Source organism: Bubalus kerabau, chromosome 20, assembly GCF_029407905.1.
Source record: "Bubalus kerabau isolate K-KA32 ecotype Philippines breed swamp buffalo chromosome 20, PCC_UOA_SB_1v2, whole genome shotgun sequence".
In the NCBI taxonomy this organism is placed as follows: Eukaryota; Metazoa; Chordata; class Mammalia; order Artiodactyla; family Bovidae; genus Bubalus; species Bubalus kerabau.
In genome coordinates, this window is record NC_073643.1 from 9,922,578 (window position 1) to 9,936,761 (window position 14,184).

Here is a 14,184-nt window from a genome sequence, read left to right on the forward strand (position 1 = left end):
TTGCTCCTGGAGGTGGTGGATGAGCCTGTTCTTTATATGGAGTGAGGATAGGGGTGTGTCCAGGGGTCAGGCAGGAGGGGTGGCTTAGGTGGTCTGCCCACCCCTCTGGTGGTGTTGAGTGCAGGGGGCACGCTCAGAACACTCCTTTACTCCAGGCTCCTCAAAAATGGCAGTTGGGTTTTTTGGTCTCTCTGTATCTTTTGTTGAGAATTTTCCCTAACTGTGCAGGTAGTTATCTTTAGTCCCATACAGTTTCTTTGTATTTTGTTGCTCAAGGAGAGGTGTGTTCAAGTGCAAACATTGCAGCTCTGCAGCCAAGGATCCCAGATCCCAGCGTGTCTCAATAGCAAGGAATGAGCACCTCAGTAAACAAAGAATGCGGGAGTGAACAGTCAACCAGGGAACAAGAAAGTGCTCTGTCCCTAACAGGTACAATGAGCAGCATTGCTATGGACCTGTGGTCCGGGATTTGCAACTCAAAGAGCAAACCCTGAATTGTTCTGTAACGGGCTCAGCTGCCAGTGAGCAGGGCTGGGGCTCTGTTCCTTCTGGTGCTCAAGTCCAGGGTGGCTCCTTTGGGCTTCCTGGAGCCTGACATCTGCCTGGGGAGGGTCATTACCTCCTCCAGGGCCACCCCAGAATAGGTGTGCTCCATCTGCGCTTCTGGGTAATTTGGATTTCTAAAAAGAGCTTCCCACATAAAAAGTCAGATGAGCTCCATTCTCTGGAAAAGCAGGAGATGGAAATGCCAGGGTCTTGTTGGCCAGGAGGAGCCCCACTGAGGATGGGGAGTACTTGACTTTGGCCTTCTGCCCCGAGAGGCCCACAGGATAGCAGCGTCTCCTCTGGAGTGAACTTGGGAGGATGCTCAGCTGCAGCCCAAACCCTCCAGCTGCCCTTTCACCCAGGACTGCTCTACTCTTGGAGAGGAGGCACAGCCAGAACAGGGTCCATGGAGGAGATTGCGTCATCCACATGATGGCCTCCGAGGGCTGCCTCCGTCTCGCCTGTCCATGCACTGGTACCCAGGGAGGCTGAACACCAGCTGGCCCCAGAGCATGGCCCTCAGCTGGCCGATGGCTCTGACCCCTGCCTTCCCTCTGCCTGGCTGTGGGAGCTCGAGACCCAGCCTGCCTCTCACCTGTCTGCTTCCAGGACTCTTGGCTTCCCCTTCTGGTTGAGCAGTCTGTGAACACCTGATAGATACTGGGCTTACCTCCCTCCCTGGATTTGGCAAAATGTCCTGGGGCAGCTCTGAGCTCCCTTCTTCTCCAGAGATGCTGGGTTAGGGAGAGAAGTGTCACATACTGTACAATGGGCTCTTCTCAGCCTTTCTGTTATCATTTATGCTCATATAGAGGGTTCAGAAGGTGATAGAAATATGTGAACTAGGGCAGCTGTCACACCGTCAGGTGTGGTGGGACCTGGGCTGAAATGGAGACGGCATATTCTAGCTAAAGGCCTTTAAGTCCGTTATGAAACATCTCGGGCTAAACCTGCTGTTGGTCATGTCAACAGGCTGCCTCTTAGAGTCCCTCAAGAATTAGAATGAGTTTTGCATGAAACCAGCCTGACTGGCTGAAAGAGACAATCATCAACTTCTTTTTATTTGTATTTTTGGCTGTGGCATGTGGCACGTGGAATCTTGATTCCTCGACCAGGGATCAAATCCAAGCCCCCTGCATTGGAAGCTCGGAGTCTTAACCATGGGACTACCAGGGTAGTGCCACGGTCATCAACTTTTTATTTTAGTAATCTCATGTGAAATTCTTCAGTGGGTCCCTGAACTCCTTTCTCATTCTCCTTGGGATAGGGCTTTTGATTTTCTGCTCCCTGCTGAGAGTGCTTTTCAGGGACAGCCCCTCAAGCAAATGCCACTCATGGATGTTGGCCTGATTGGCTCCATATTTGGTGGTGGGTTGAGACAGATGTTGAGACGCAGGGAGAATTTGATATTCTACAATACCGTTTCCCCTCCAGGGATGGCACAGCTTTCTTCTTGGGGTTCAGAAGTGTATCCTCCATTCCTTAGTCTCATTTTGAACTTTCTTACAGATATCAATAAACTCAAGGAAATTAGAGTGGATGAAGGCATTGGAAGTGGGGATGGAGAGCTGGGTGGATCTGAGAGAATGAAAATGGACTTTGTTATATTGGATGTGGCAGAGAGTGAACTTTCTGGGCTGGTGCCCAGGTTTGTTTTGAGTCAGAAGATGGGTGGTGGTACCATTTGTGAGAGGCGGGCTTCTTAAAAATAGAGAATGGCCACAACTGCCTTGAGTGACTGTTCCTAAGTCATTAACTATCTGGATACACTGTTTCCTCAAGAATAATCACATCAAATGGTCCTTGACAGGAACATACAGAGAAGGCTGGAAGCTCTAAGTATTCACAAACAGGAAATAATTTGGAACCTCCAAAGAAAGGCCCCTGGAATGCCAGGGCTGGCTGCTGTCCCCTACCCTGGGCTCTTTAGCTCAAGCCATGGAGACATCATTGATGTGAGCAAACAAAGAATAAATTAACTTGCTTTGGAATGAGCGATTGGATCCCCCTCAAACTCGAGTGCTTGTGTTTCCTGAAAATCCAATTTAATTTTGGTCTGAGAGAGTGCCTTGCTCTGCAGCACTGATCTTCTCTAATGGCTGATGCCCAGGGGGTGAGGTGAAACCCTTCTGGCTCCAGGAAGAGGACAGGGGTGACACGTGTTTGCCTGGGCCCAAATCTTAGAGCCTGAATCCAGTTTGGCCCTCCCTAGGCTGCCCCAGAAGCCAGCAGCACATAGAGTTCCTCCAGGCACCTGTGGGCAGCCTGTGAGGACACTTCTCCTTGGGCAGGATGTGGGAGAAGGCCCACCATCTTCACCTCCTATGGGCATGGCTACCCACACCTTGGGAGGAACATTTCAGGGCTTTTGTGGAGAGAGAAGTTATCAGTGCAGAAAGAATTGATTTGGGCCCTAGCAGAGAGCTAGGCTTCAACAGTATGTGAACCGTGAACTTCCAGATGTTCAAGCTGGACTTAGAAAAGGCAGAGGAACCAGAGATCAAATTGCCAACATCCGTCGGATCATCAAAAGAGCAAGAGAGTTCCAGAAAAGCATCTACGTCTGTTTTATTGACTACGTCAAAACCTTTGTGTGGATCACATCAAACTGTGGAAAATTCTTAAAGGGATGAGAATACCAGACCACCTGACCTGTCTCCTGAGAAATCTGTATGTAGGTCAAGAAGCAACATTTAGAACTGGACATGGAACAGCAGACTGATTCCAAATCGGGAAAGGAGTGCATCAAGGCTGCATATTGTCACCCTGCTTATTTAACTTACATGCAGAGTACATCATGTGAAATGCCAGGCTGGATGAAGCACAGGCTCAAATCAAGATTGCTGGGAGAAATATCAGTAACCTCAGATATGCAGATGATACCACCCTTATGGCAGAAAGTGAAGTAGAACTAAAGATCCTCTTGATGAAAGTGAAAGAGGAGAGTGAAAAAGCTGGCTTAAAACTCAACATTTAGAAAATGAAGATCATGGCATCTGGTCCCATCACTTCATGGCAAATAGATGGGGAAACAATGGAAACAGTGAGAGACTTTATTTTCTTGGACACCAAAATCACTGCAGATGGTGACCACAGCCATGAAATTAAAAGATGCTTACTCCTTGGAAGAAAAGCTATGACCAACCTAGACAGCATATTAAAAAGCAGAGACATTACTTTGCCGACAAAGATCTGTCTAGTCAAAGCTATGGTTTTTCCAGTAGTCAAGTATGGATGTGATACTATATTGGACTATTTATATTGGACTATAAAAAAAGCTGAGGACTGAAGAATTGATACTTTCGAACTATGGTGTTGCAGAAGACTCTCGAGAGTCCCTTGCACTGCAAGAAGATCCAACCAGTCCATCCTAAAGGAGATCAGTCCTGAATATTCATTGGAAGGACTGATGCTAAAGCTGAAACTTCAGTACTTTGGCCACCTGTTGCAAAGAACTGACTCATTGGAAAAGCCTCTGATGCTGGGAAAGGTTGAAGGCAGGAAGAGAAGGGATGAGGATGAGATAGCTGGATGGCATCACTGACTCAATGGACATGAGTTTGAATAAGCTTCAGGAGCTGGTGATGGACAGGGAAGCCTGGTATGTTGCAGTTCATGGGGTTGCAAAGAGTAGGACACGACTGAGCGACTGAATTGAACTGAACTGAACTGAACTGAGAAGCAAGAGAGTTTGACATACATAAACTTCCCTGCCCTTAAATGAAGAAATTACTATCAGGAAATGAGGTATTTTCAGATAAATGTGTATTTTCTAGAGTATCTCTTTTAAAGTACCTCCTTACGTGGTTGGATTATTTTTTGAAAAGAATGGTTTTAGAATGTATGATGTGATTTCAACCTTTTTAAAGCAGAGTACCTTAAGAGCTGTTCAGTCTTAAACTATCCTTTTTCTTGCTATACCACATGGTTTGTGGGATCTCAGCTCCTGGACCAGGGATTGAACTGGGGCCATGGCAGTGAAAGCCTGGAGTCCTAACCACTGGACTACCAGGGAACTCCTCATAAAATGTCTTTTTTTATTATGGGAGAATTCAAGCATGTATTAATACAGAAGTGAAAGAATCATACTATAAACCCTATGTACCCAACAGCCAGCCTCAGCAATGGTCAATTCATGATGCTTATTTTGTCTATGTTTTCCACGTCTCTCTACCCCGGGTTATTTAAATCTGCCCTGTTTGAGGTGAGCTCAGGTAATCATTAGGACAGAATACTGTGGTCCATGCAGTGCACGTCCCCTTCCCTGTATTTCTTATGTGTGTGTCCTTGCCTTTGCGAGGACTCTCTCTAGTTTGGCTCCTATAATCTGGTCTAGAAAGGAATAGAGCCAAGGGAGTTAAAGTTCTATGTTAAATAAGAGCACCTAGGATTTGCGAGAGTCCGTCCTACCTTGATTTCAGTACTGGGTTTAACTTGGGTGTTCACAGGCTGTTACTGGAAGATTGAGGTTTTGGACCGTTCGTCTCTTAAAAAGAGAAGATGTTCATTGTGCTCTCCTAATGGTCTTTTTTTTCCCCTTTGAAAATGAAGTAATTATTAGTAGGATGTAAAGAAATGGGGAAATATTTATTTTTGAGAAAGGTTTTGAGACCTAAGTGAGGAATTCAGTGTATATGCAATAGACCATTTGTTGCATGGATATGATGGAGCTGGTCTTATTGTGAGGTCCAGAACCATCTCTTGTGGCTTCAGTTGGGAGCCATTTTGAGGAATGGCTCTAAGTTTTGCCCCAAATGCCTTCAAACTGTTGTGTTTTCTATCACCCCTAGCTTTCTATTTGCTGTCTTTTTTTTTTTAAATTTTATTTTATTTTTAAACTTTACATAACTGTATTAGTTTTGCCAAATATCAAAATGAATCCGCCACAGGTATACATGTGTTCCCCATCCTGAACCCTCCTCCCTCCCCATTCCATCCCTCTGGGTCGTCCCAGTGCACCAGCCCCAAGCATCCAGTATTGTGCATCGAACCTGGACTGGCAACTCATTTCATACATGATATTTTACATGTTTCAATGCCATTCTCCCAAATCTTCCCACCCTCTCCCTCTCCCACAGAGTCCATAAGACTGTTCTATACATCAGTGTCTCTTTTGCTGTCTCGTACACAGGGTTATTGTTACCATCTTTCTAAATTCCATATATATGTGTTAGTATACTGTATTGGTGTTTTTCTTTCTGGCTTACTTCCCTCTGTATAATAGGCTCCAGTTTCATCCACCTCATTAGAACTGATTCAAATGTATTCTTTTTAATGGCTGAATAATACTCCATTGTGTATATGTACCACAGCTTTCTTATCCATTCATCTGCTGATGGACATCTAGGTTGCTTCCATGTCCTGGCTATTATAAACAGTGCTGCGATGAACATTGGGGTACTCGTGTCTCTTTCCCTTCTGGTTTCCTCGGTGTGTATGCCCAGCAGTGGGATTGCTGGATCATAAGGCAGGTCTATTTCCAGTTTTTTAAGGAATCTCCACACTGTTCTCCATAGTGGCTGTACTAGTTTGCATTCCCACCAACAGTGTAAGAGGGTTCCCTTTTCTCCACACCCTCTCCAGCATTTATTACTTGTAGACTTTTGGATCGCAGCCATTCTGACAGGTGTGAAATGGTACCTCATAGTGGTTTTGATTTGCATTTCTCTGATAATGAGTGATGAGTGAAAAGATGTTGAGCTCAACATCTTTTCATGTGTTTGTTAGCCATCTGTATGTCTTCTTTGGAGAAATGTCTATTTAGTTCTTTGGCTCATTTTTTGATTGGGTCATTTATTTTTCTGGAGTTGAGCTGTAGGAGTTGCTTGTATATTCTCGAGATTAGTTGTTTGTCAGTTGCTTCATTTGCTATTATCTTCTCCCATTCTGAAGGCTGTATTTTCACCTTGCTAATAGTTTCCTTTGATGTGCAGAAGCTTTTAAGGTTAATTAGGTCCCATTTGTTTATTTTTGCTTTTATTTCCAATATTCTGGGAGGTGGGTCATAGAGGATCCTGCTGTGATGTATGTCAGAGAGTGTTTTGCCTATGTTCTCCTCTAGGAGTTTTATAGTTTCTGGTCTTACATTTAGATCTTTAATCCATTTTGAGTTTATTTTTGTGTATGGTGTTAGAAAGTGTTCTAGTTTCATTCTTTTACAAGTGGTTGACCAGAGTTCCCAGCACCACTTGTTAAAGAGATTGTCTTTAATCCATTGTATATTCTTGCCTCCTTTGTCAAAGATAAGGTGTCCATATGTGCGTGGATTTATCTCTGGGCTTTCTATTTTGTTCCATTGATCTATATTTCTGTCTTTGTGCCAGTATATTTGCTGTCTTTTAAAAAATTATTTATTTGTTTAGAAAGTGCTGTGCAGCATGTGGGATCTTAGTTCTCTGACCAGGAATCAAACCTGTGACCCTTGCATTCGGAGCACAGAGTGTTAATCACTGGACCCCCCAGGGAAGTCTTCTATTTATTTAAAAAAATTTTTATTGGAGTATAGTTGATTTATAATGTTATATTAGTTTCTGCTGTACAGCACAGTGAATCAGTTATATATATACACGTATCCACTCCTTTTTAGATTTGTTTCCCATGTAAGTCATTATCAAGTATTGAGTAGAGTTCCCTGTGCTATATAGTAGGTCTTTATTAGTTATATTTTCTTATATAAAGTAGTATGTGTCTGTCAGTCCCGATCTCCCAATTTATCCTTCTCCCCTTTCCCCCGGTAGCCATAAAATTGTTTTCTACAATCTATTACTGTTTTGTAGATAAGTTCATTTGTACCGTTTCTTTAGATTCCACATATAAGTGATATCAAGTGATATTTGTCCTTCTCTCTCTGACTTACTTCACTTAGTATGATCATCTCTAGGTCCATCCATGTTGCTGCAAATGGTGCTGCCTTTTTAGATTAGGTGGTTGCTCCCCGTCTCCGCTTTTTGCAGTGCTTCTGCTTGTATAAAAGAGGGCAACTGAAGGTCGATAGGTTGACCAGATGGCCACAGCTGTCACAGCTTCAGTCTATCAATGTATGTGAAATTGAATCCCTAAACCACTCTTTGCAAAAAAAAAAAGTGCCTGAGAACTTTCCTGAGCTCAGAGGTGTGTGCCCAGTGACAGGCTCTGAGGACAAAGGTGTAGACAAAGTTTAAGCAGCTGGGGTGTGGTGGGGGTAGTTCAGTAAAGTGGGGTCATGAAGATGGGAAGCAGAGAGCTTGAGGGTCCTCCAGAAACTCTTGATGCCTTGCAGTCAACAGGGGCTAATCCCACCTTACAGCACCTTCTGCACAGGTTTCCACCCCCCCCCCCCCCCCGGAGTGTGTGGAGAGCAAGTCTGGGCATCCAAAGGTGCAAGCATTCCAGCCATTTGGGGGGATGTTTCCAGCATCTTTAATGGAAAAAAACAGAATGCAGAAGCTGCTTTCTTCATCCATCTTCTCTTCTTTGTTTCCTCAATCTCTGCCTTCAGCATTTTCCTTTTTTTCTGTTATCTGCCTTTCACAAATGTTTGGCAAAAACTTTTCTTTCAGGAGGAAAACCTGAAGGCATGCCATGAACCACTGGACCCGGAGGGTGCTCAGATGGGTTTTTCTGGGAAACAAAACCTTTCTTAGGTTATGTAATCATCTGCCATTCATAGGGAACAGAGCCGGTGGAGGGGAAGTTCCAGCGAAAGGTGGAACAAGTATCATAGCAGACACCTCTGTGGGTGCAGGTTTATGAAATGCTTTCTGTCACATTGGGATGGGGTAGCAGGTGGGCGCCCCATTTTTCAGATGAAGAATGTGAGAGAGAGATTCAGGAGTTTGGTCTGGGCATTTCCCATCTTAAGGTTTATCTGTTGTCTTCCTTCCCTAACCTATCCTGGGCCCCCAGAATTCTTACTCTCCCTGAACACCCTCTCTCCAATTCCTTTCTCCCCTTTATTTTTTACTGCACCATGCAGCATGCAGGGTCTTAGTTCCCCAACAAGGGATTGAACCTGTGCCCTCTGCAGTAGAAACTTGGATTCTTAACTACTGGGCCACTAGGGAAGTCTCCCAGTTCCTGTCCTGTGATCCTTCACTCTGCAGACTTCCCATTCCCATGCTGGACTCAGCTTCCTACCACAAACCCACTGTGTGCAGCTGTCCGTCTCTTCAGATCTTGTCCAACTTGTAAGCTTTCAGGTTCCAACCCTCTGGTTTTCAGGTTGAGAACAAGAGGACTTTTTCTAGGTAGCAGCCTTGTGCAGGGAAAAGAGGAAGAGGGGAAATTTCTTGGCTCTTTCAGCGCCATCTTGACTAAAAATAGAACTGAGTTCATCAGAAGGTGCCGGCACAGGGTCTGGAAAGCACCAGCTGTCCTGACTACAGAGGTGTCCCCTTGCCCGGGCTCCATGGATGGGCTTGTGGCGGCGGAGGTGGGGTGAGCAGAGAGCGTGGCTAAGGGAGCAGCCCGGGTCTGAGAGCAGGCCTGGCCTCGGGCCCTCTCTGGGCAGGACGGTCAGGCTGGGGCTCTGAATGGCAGCCGGTAGGAGCCACCGAGTGAGGATGGGGTAACAGCACGAAGTAGGCAGTGCTTTCCTCCCTCCTTCCTGTTTCTAATCCTCTCACATGGAGGAAAATGGATCTTGGTCATCAAAAAGCCAGGGGCAGGGACTTCCATGGTGGTCCAGTGGTTAAGACTCTGTGCTTCCAATGCAAAGGGAACTAAGATTCCACTTGCGGGGCGGCAGGGCCAAAAGATGGAAAAAAAAAAAAAAAAGAAAGATCCAGGGACCTCCTGACCCAGCCCTGAGACTGAGGAAGGTCCCCACGCTGCCCTCAGAAGGTGATAACAGAAGAGCCAAGCATGGGGCTGTTGCGTTGTCGCTGGGAGATGGCGGTGATTCGGAGCTGAGAGCAGCCCTCTGGATCCTTTGAACTCCTTATTTATCTGCATGTTTTGTTTTTATTTATTTATTTTTGGCTGCGCTGGGCCTCCGTTGCTTTGGGTAGGCGTTCTCTGGTTTTGGCGAGTGGGGCTACTCTCTGGCTGCGGTGCAGGGCTTCTCACTGTGGTGGTTTCTCTTGTGGCTCCCCGGCTCTAGGGCCAGTGAGCTTCAGCAGTTGTGGTGCATGGGCTTAGTTGCTCCATGGCATGTGACCAGGTACAGAACCCAGGTCCCCTGCATTGGCAGGTTGGATTCTTATCCGGTGTACCAACAGGGAAGTCCTTTTCTTTTTTTTTTTTTTTTAGCATTTACATTTTACTGAATACAAAGCACATCTTACTTCCTTAGTTTGCAGCTCAGAAATCAAGACATTTCAAGTTATGTACGTTGTCCAGTATCATGCAACTGCAAGCATGGGGTATTAGACTGCTGAGTAGTCATCACGTGCTGGGCTCACGTGATGCTCTGGGCCCTACACACACGACCCATTTAGTTCTCTGAACAAGCCTATGCTGAGGACTGTAATAATCTCCACTTTGTCGTCGTCGTTCAGTTGCTAGGTTGTGTCCTACTCTTACCAACCCCACGGACTGCAGCACCCCAGGCTTCCCTGTCCTCCACTGCCTCCCAGAGTGTGCTCAAACTCATGTCCATTGAGTTGGTGATGCTATCCAACCATCTCATTCTCTGCTGCCCCCTTCGCCTTTTGCCTTCAGTCTTTCCCAGCCTCAGGGTCTTTCCCAGTGAGTTGGCTTTTTACTTCAGGTGGCCAAAGTATTGGAGCTTCAGCTTCAGCATTAGTCCTTCCAATGAATATTCAGGTTGATTTTCTTTAGGATTGACTGGTTTGATTTCCTTGCAGTCCAAGGGACTCTCAAGAGTCTTCTCCAACACCACAATATGAAAGCCTCAATTCTTTGATACTCAGCCTTCTTTATGATCCAGTTCTCACCTCTGTACATGACTACTGGACAAACCATAGCTTTGACTATATGGACCTTTGTTGGCAAAGTGATGTCTCTGCTGTTTAATATAGTCCCTAAGTTTGTCATGGCTTTCCTTTCAAGGAGCTAGCATTTTTTTTTTTTTTTAATTTCATGGCTGAGGTCACTGTCTGCAGTGATTTTGGAGACCAAGAAAATAAAATCTGTCACTGCTCCCACTTTCCCCCCTTCTATTTAAGATGGGTAAACCCAGGCCTGGAACTGCACCGTTTCATTGCTGAGTGAAACTACCCCATTGCTGAGTGCCAGAGCTGAGATTGCAGCTTCCAGGCCCAGGGTCTGGAGCAGCTCTCGCCACAGTCCCATTTCTGAAGCCAGGGCTTGTGGCCACTCTCCCGCTGACAGCCCCAGGGTGTGGTCGGGACAACCAGGTATTTGGCTTCTTCAGGACCAGGGGAGGAAGGCTTTGTGGGAAAGTGAGTTTGTGGGTTGGAGCTATTGGAGGCCTTCACTTAGGATCCCTGTGGGAGCTCTGGACCAAAAGGACCTGCTAGAGGGGATGTTCTCTGGACGGGAGGCTGGCAGGGCTGGATGGGTTATGAGTGTGAGTGAGTGTATGTGTGTGTGTCTGTGCATGTGTGCTTGTCTAAGGGGGTTGCTAACCTTAGTCACCTGACTGACCTCAGTACCTGCAGGTCGAGAACCCCTGGCTATCAGAGGATAGTGCCCTGCATCGGTGTAAATACAGGCAGGGACTCTCCAGGGCCAGGTTTCTGGCAGGTGGTCTAGTCCACAGCTGCGTGCTCTGTTGACTTAAAGAACAAAATCATCTTCAGTTTTGAAAGCCTAGCCAGTTGCACCCGCATATCCCAGACCCAGTGCTGCTGCTGCTGCTCAGGCACTTCAGTCGTGTCCGACTCTTTGCAGTCCTATGGCCTGCAGCCTTCCAGGCTCCTTCTGCCCATGGGGTACTCTAGGCAAGAATGCTGGAGTGGATTGCCATGCTTTCCTCCAGGGGATCTTCCCAACCCAGGGATTGGACCTGGGTCTCCTGTATTGCCGGCAGATTATTTACTGCTCAGCCATCAGGGAAGTCCCCCAGACCCAGGGCTCAGAGAGAAACGGTGGCAACTTTATTTAAAAAAATGCCCTATGACTTAAGCACTTTAAGCAATTAACACCAATCTGGTAACATTTTCATATGTGAAACCTTTGCTCCTGTTCAGGTGTTTGAAGCAACTTCACCCCAAAGGGTTAAAAGAGCCCCTGTTTCAAACAGGACAGCCTTCCTCTTCTCTTATTCATCCCTTCCCTTGGACTCTGCCCTCTTTCTCTGTGTAAAGCAATTGAGAATACATTTGATAGCCAAGATTTTTTCTTGTCCCTCTAAGGAAAGAATCCTGTGTACATGCTCACATTTAAAAGGATAAAGACTCCAAAATTTGGTTCAAAGCAGAAACATAGATCCTGCTGAAAAAGAATACTCCCAATAATGGAGACCTAAAGATGGACTGCATTTGCACTGGAACTGGATTCTCAGATATTAACTGCCTATGTAAGATTTCTCCCAACCTGCCATCTCCTTAGTTTGGCTTACTTCCTGCCTATTGTAACCTTTTAGCAAGACAGACAATTTTGAACTAAACAGTTAGGTAGCAATAACAATTTTTTGAGACACAAGACAAGTCATTTTTGGACCAAGTTTGGATTATCCAAGTTAGTGCTTCTCCTCCATCACAGTTTGTAAACTTGGTTTCTAGTAGCTCAGAGGAATGGGATAAGTTATTGTTTCACTAATGTGTAGACCCATTAACTTAAGTCCATCACCTGATCACATAGTCTCATGCTGACTGGTCATCTCCCACTACCTACCCATTCATCCATCCATCTATCCATCCATCCATTCCTCCATCCACTTATACATCCATCCATCCAGCAACCATCTGAGGGCCCCATGAAGAGCTGGGAGTTCATGGTCTGGTGGAGGAGCCAACAGTCCCCGGGTGTTGAGAAGTTAATTTTCAGCAAACTACTGGAAGGTTGGGACAGTTTGGTAGGTTGGGAGATATTAATTCAAGTTAAATTACACCATGAATGAATTTCAGAAGCTTTTAAAATTTGAGGTTTAATTTCCATGCATTAAAAAGAACAAATCTTAAGTGTCCAGCTTGATGACTTTTTACAAGGTGTGTGACCACTAGAACATTTCTGTCACCTCAGAGAACACCCTTCCAGTCAATACCCACCTCCGGAGATCACCACTCTTGTGACATGTGACCAAAATCAATTTTGACTGATCTTGTACTTCATAGAAATGGTATCAGACAGTCTGTACTTTTTTGGATCTGGCTTCTTTCTCTCCACATGATGTCTGTGAGGATCATCCACATTGTCGCATATGTCAGCAGCTTGTCGTGTTTTACTGAAGAGCAGTATTCCATTGTACGAATACACCACCGCCTGTTTATCCCATCTCTTGTTGACGGACGCTTGGGTTGTTTCTAGTTTAGGGCTGTTTTGAATAAAAGATGCAGTGAGCATCCCTGTGCAAGTCTTTCTGGGGACATGAGCACTCATTTTCAAGTGAATAAAACATAGGACGATAAAGAGAGTCAACAGATTTTCAGTTATTTAATGTGCTGAAACCCTTTATAACAGAGAGAGACATCCAAGGCTGATTGCATTTCAAGACAGGCTGAATATGTCATCTCAGAGATACCTGCCCTTACTTGATTGTGTTCCTTCAGCTTGTGTGAGGAAATGGCCTAATCAGGGTGCCTTCAGCTTAGTGACAGAGTTTCCTGCCACAATGGGGGCCTCCAGCAGACCCCACCTTCAACTTACTGGGGAATCAGAGACCCTTGGGAGTAAGGCTAAGAGATCTCATATTGTGTTCTGAAGAGGGGACCACCTCCCCTCTCACTGTGTCCTGAGTCTTCCTGTTGGTCTGGATTCCTGTTTCCCAGTCATTGTTAGCTTTGAGGAGGAGATGGTAGGTCCTTCTCCTGGCTACTGTGGCTCCAGTCAGCAGATCCGCCAGGGCCGGGGGCTGGCATCTCCCCGGCTGTTGGTCCGCAGCAACACAGGAAGGCTGGCACCCCGTGACAGTTTAATCTCACCTGCCTGCTGTGAGATATACTCACCATCCCAGAGAACTGCAAAGTATAAATTGTCTCTTAACACTGATAAACAGTCAGGAGGAGGACAAGCCTTGACAAAATATTACAACTTAATTGTATTTCTCAGCTGGGCTCAGGAAATCTGCTTCCTCCTTAGGCTAATGCTATTTACCAAGCCTCCCGGACCCGAAATAATGATTTTTTTTTTTTAACCCTTGGTGGGAAGCACCGTCGTGTGGGAAGGGTCCGCACTGCTGAGGCTTTCTGCCCAGGTGCTCAGGTGTGTGGGGGGCGCTGCCTTCATTAAGTGCACGAATCATTGAGCCTTCCGGCTTCTGGCTGGCTTCCAAGGGGGTGCGGGAGGACCGGCCGCCCCTGAGAATAGAGGCTGCTGGGGCCGGGGGTGGCGCCCGAGAGGCTAGACTTTGGCTGGCCTGGTTTTCTAGTGCACAGGTGTTTGCAATTCTAAATAAATGTGCAGTGTCAGGGCTCAGCAGTTTCTCAGCTGAGACTTGTAATGAGGGCTGAGCAGGGAAATAAGGTGGGCCCTCTCTGGGCACCTGTCATTGTGTGGGATGAACCCCAGTTCAGGCCTAATTAAGAAAAATGATAATCTGGGAGAACTGAGTTTGGCAGTGTGTGACAGACCAGG

General features: G+C 46.1%; 1 long non-coding RNA gene across 1 annotated transcript; it reads right to left on the bottom strand.

Annotated features, from left to right (window-relative positions):
* Window positions 1-12,485: 12,485 nt before the first annotated feature.
* Window positions 12,486-13,925, bottom strand: LOC129635547 (uncharacterized). Its single transcript, XR_008706362.1, has 2 exons — window positions 13,557-13,925; window positions 12,486-12,925 (listed from the first exon to the last, which is right to left on the bottom strand). It is a non-coding gene; the product is annotated as an uncharacterized LOC129635547 (long non-coding RNA).
* Window positions 13,926-14,184: the final 259 nt, after the last annotated feature.